Below are 5,000 nucleotides of genomic sequence, written 5' to 3' on the forward strand. Positions count from 1 at the left end.
ATGATCAAAGATATGTAATGAAGATTTTGTTTGATGGTTAAATTTTAAAGTTATGACATTTTCAAAACGCATCACACCTGGACTCGCTCCTGATTGGCTCTCCTCACTAAAGAATGACTGAAATCCGTCCAATCAGGGTCCAGATTGCAGCATTTGACCTGGAAAGCCTCCACTCTGCCGCCGCTGCTGTCGGCCAATCAGGAGCCAGGATTGTGACGACTCAGTCTGCACATTCATTCAGTTTAACTTTGAGTTAAACCATTTATCTGCAGAACATCATGAGGAACTTTAATCTGATCCTGAGAAACTGAATCATGTGGAGCTTTAACAGGTTTTGGGGTAAAATCTGAGGCTTTGTGAGGCATCAGAGACACATTATAAACACATTGGAGTGTATGATAATTATTGTAATGAGAGAATGATATAATAAACACAATATGTAAAAACCGGTAATTCTTTATGGGGCAACTGTACGGTTAATGAGATTTAAACTGAATGTAATTTGAATGTTTATTGTAAGTAAAGATCAGAAGGCGTCAGAACGCTTTCAACTGAAAACACAGCGAGTCACATGACGCAGCAGCTGATCAGACCGGCTGGGATCAATAGAGCTGATCAGAACAGTCCTTTGTTCTTCATCATCAGCTGCAGAGAGAACCGTTCTGTTTTCACTGAGATAAGAACCGACTTTTAAATAGAACCGCAGGAATTCTCCAGACGCCGATAAGAGTTTATCCAGCGGGTTTCTTTACTTACTTTAGCATTCCTCACTGAAAGTAATGGGTTCTGTTAGCCACATGCTAACTGGAGCAGCGGGCTGTTTGTCTCCACAGAGAGAGACGCTGACTCAGCGTTTATTAATGTGTTGGTTCAGTCAGCGCAGTTCAAACAGGCAGACTGTGGAAGTACAGGATGACTGACTGACTGTTTCACTGACTGACTGACTGACTGACTGACTGTGTAATGTGTGTGTGTTTACTTTTTTTTGCTTAATATTGATAATGCACATTGGAGGGAGCTGTTATCTGTTATCTGTTGGAGTCTCAGTCTGTCAGCAAATCATTTAGACTTCGTTCATCTGTTTTATCGTATTGAAGGAAAACATCGTTAACTTCGTTCGCTCATGAGCTGCGTTCAGAGTCGAGACGGACCGGAGGAAAGTTTTCAACGTATCTTAACGTTTCCCTGAGCTGCAGCCGTGTCCAGCAGGGGGCGCCGCGTCCAGCAGGGGGCGCCGTGCTGCGTTCTCCCTCAGGAACCAATGGTTCCACATCCAGCTTCACAGAACAGCCAGTCAGTTTCATTTAAAATACATCCAGATTCATCCAGTAGGGTTTTTAAAGGGTTTGATTTGATCAAGAGGTAACAGAATATTCCTCAACACACATTACATTACATCACATCACATTACATTACATCACATTACATTACATCACATCACATTACATCACATCACATCACATCACATCACATCACATCACATCACATCACATTACATCACATCACATCACATCACATCACATTACATTACTTTTGTCCAAAGCTACTTACAATAGTACATAGTCAACAGCAGTGAAACCAACTGTGCATCAAAGTCTTCATCAGCTAAGACTTTTAATAGGAATAAGTAGCATTCGTTGAATTTTTTATTTATTTTTTATATTTTTTTTTAAGTTTAAGAAGGGTAAGAAGATAGGTTAGTTGAAGAAGGGTCCAGGTGTAACATGAAGAGATTTGTCTTTAGTCTCAAAGCCGAAAGATGGGCAGTGATTGGGCCGTTCTGACAGAAGGGGGCGGAGTCAGGAGAGAGAGGAGCGACTCGGAGGGAAATGAGAAGAAACGAATTACTGAAATCTGGAGGTTTGAAACGTAAACAGAAAATCCCACAGAAATGATGACTAACAACATCACCACTGATTTCCCATCATGCACCTCTGGTCCCGTCTGGACCGCAGAGAGAGAGACGGCGAGAACCAGGACAGAAACTCAGTTATTGTTATGATAATGTCTCACACACACACACACACCACACACACACCACACACACACACACACACCTCACAGATCTGTATTAAGAAACAAATCACACATGAGAGCGGCAGCTAAAGGTCAACAGCACGGCGAGGAGGAGAGACGAGATGAACGAGGGATGAAATGAAATGAGAGACGAGACGGAGAGGAGGCGACAGACGCAGAAGAAGAAGAAGAATAAGCACAAGAAGAAGAAGAAGAAGAAGAAGAAGAGGCGATGTGTGCGTCACGGTGGTCTGAGCCTCAGACTGACTCATCCAGTCTGATTTTATTTTTTTTTATGACTTTTTATTTTTCAACACTTGTTATTTATTCCTGTACTTTATTTATGTCAGGCTGAATCACCGAAATATAATCTCTTTTGTTTTGTTCTTTTTACATAATATAAATAAAACAAGACAAAGCGTGAGATAAGCTTCATGTATAAATCAAATATCTGTAGCTGAATTTAGAGTAAAAAAAACATAAGAAGAAAAAATATGTAGATTTATTTTTAGCCTGTCTCATAACTCTCAGCGGTCCTCAACCCCTTTTTCCCCTCTGACTAATGTGTTTATTGTGATTAATGTGTTCATTGTGATTAATGTGTTCATTGTGATTAATGTGTTCATTGTGATTAATGTGTTCATTGTGATTAATGTGTTTATTGTGATTAATGTGTTTACTGTAAAAGCACTTTACTCTCTTTGATCTGTGACACATCAATAAAAAAATATCTTTTCTTCTATCTAGGAGTAAAAGCAGCAGTTAAAGCTCCACATTGTTCTCCTCTGTCTCAGGATCAGATTCATGTTCCTCATAAATAGTTTAGTTCAAAGTTAAACTGAATGAATGTGCAGACTGAGTCGTCACAATCCTGGCTCCTGATTGGCCGACAGCAGCGGCTCCTCTGACTCAAACGAGGTGAACCTGCCGAGTGCAAACTGGACCCCGATTGGACGGATTTCAGTTCTTTAGTGAGGAGAGCCAATCAGGAGCGAGTCCAGCTGTGGAAACATTTTCCCTCGGTATCTGAACGTTTATTGATAAAGATCCTGGATATTTAGATCTGCAGTATTGATCAGCCACATGATGGTTTGATCACCTTTCACAGAATGCTGAGCCTGAGCGGTCCAGTCATACTGTAAACTGTGTGTGTGTGTGTGTGTGTGTGTGTGTGTGTGTGTGTGTGTGAGTGGGTGTTGGATGTTTCCTCCTGTCTTTCCTGTTTTCTCTGTTTGTTTTCCGCTGAGTCGTTCATCACAGAAGCTTCCAGACTCTCTGTGTGTCTTGTTGACTCGTCCTGTGGCTCCATTTTCCATGCTGGACTCCATGCTGGACTCCATGTTGGACTCCATGTTGGACTCCATGTTGGACTCCTTGTTGGACTCCATGTTGGACTCCATGTTGGACTCCATGTTGGACTCCTTGTTGGACTCCATGTTGGACTCCATGTTGGACTCCATGCTGGACTCCATGTTGGACTCCATGTTGGACTCCATGTTGGACTCCTTGTTGGACTCCATGTTGGACTCCATGTTGGACACATCACATCACAGCTGTCTTGTGGTTCACGGCCCTCTGTCTGGTCCTGGCAGCCTGCAGCAGATTAGTTCTGAACCAGATTAGTTTTGACACCGAAAAGACGAAGCAGCAAAGTCAGAAACACAAAGAACAGTCTGTGATGCTCTGTGTTCCTGCTGAGCAACACAAGGTCACACCCCCCACTGAGCAAAAGACGTGATTTCAATGCTTTCTTTCTATGCTTCAATGCTTTCTATTTCTATGCTTTAGCTCTCATATAGCCCAGGATCATTACAGCTATGTATAGACCTATTTTAGACCAAGCAGTAAATACATTATTACAATGAATAAACATCTGTAAATACCAAAAATATGCACCAGAGAAGTCCTGTAGACTAGCCTACAAGATAATTATCTGAGCACAAGAAGTAATTTCAACATTGCGTCTATGCGTAGCTCTCATATAGTCCAGGATAATATTGTCTATGTATAGACATCTAATAAACTTTAACTTTTCAACCCCATTTAAACTTCATTTAGGCTAGACGGCTATGGGCCATTTAGACGTGTTTTAAACGTCTAATCAACGTAAAATTGCTCAGTGGGCAGATTCTGTAACGGCCAAAAAAATCTATGTTCAAGATTCTGTAACCCCTAAAAAAATAAATTTTCAAGATTCTGCAACCCCCAAAAACACATTTTCCAGGATAGGTAACCCCCCCCCAAAAAAGCCCCAAAAAGCTGCTAACTGACTTCTCAACATGTTTGACGATTCTAAATCTCGGCACCCAAAGCGTCATCACTCACATGAAATCATCTCAGACACTAGCTGGCGATACGAAGCCCTGATCCAGAAAACAAACATGATGCGGTTCAACCTCGAGATCCTGGTCTGAGGTTGAACTTTGATTGACAGCTGGAAAGTTGGAGTCTTCAGTCTTTATAGTGTCTTAAAGCAGCATGAAGTCATGTGTTACCTGTCGCCCTCTACAGGCCGCCAGGAGGAATTATTAAAGGAGTTTCCTGGAAAGAACCGCAAAACTATAAACTATTTACTGGAAAAATAAGAGGCAGAGGTCAATTATCAGAAGTCATTATTCATATAATCATATAATATAGTTATTTGTTGAATTCCCTCCTCTAATTTCTAATTTTCTATATAACTGCTGCATCATTGGGGTGGATGTCTTGGTTTTATTTTTGTTTTTTTGTTTTTTTTGTTTTTCCCTTATTTACTCCGGTTATTATTATAATTACTACTTATTTTATTCTTATTTTCTGTCACTGACTGTGTGTAGCATTGTTATTATATTATGCTATGTGATTTTTCCTTTTTCTTATCGTATGCAAATTTGATCACAAAAAAAATAACTGCTGCATCATTTCATGGTCATTTCCAGGAAAGCAAGTTCCTTTCTAGTTAAAGTGGAGACAGACACTTCTCATCTTCCCCCCGTTGTCCCCTC

The 5,000-nt window shown here is 40.7% G+C and overlaps 1 protein-coding gene across 1 annotated transcript in view; it reads left to right on the top strand.

Annotated features, from left to right (window-relative positions):
* The window catches only part of LOC139639843 (atrial natriuretic peptide receptor 1-like), a gene marked incomplete at its 3' end in the record, with an annotated part of 28,553 nt that overhangs the window by 18,735 nt on the left and 4,818 nt on the right, over positions 1-5,000 (top strand). The window lies entirely within an intron of this gene.

Source organism: Centroberyx affinis, unplaced genomic scaffold (assembly GCF_046629955.1).
Source record: "Centroberyx affinis isolate AG114_WGS23_722 - 3 ecotype Tasmania unplaced genomic scaffold, CSIRO-AGI_Caff_v1 ptg007847l_1, whole genome shotgun sequence".
Classification (NCBI taxonomy): domain Eukaryota; kingdom Metazoa; phylum Chordata; class Actinopteri; order Beryciformes; family Berycidae; genus Centroberyx; species Centroberyx affinis.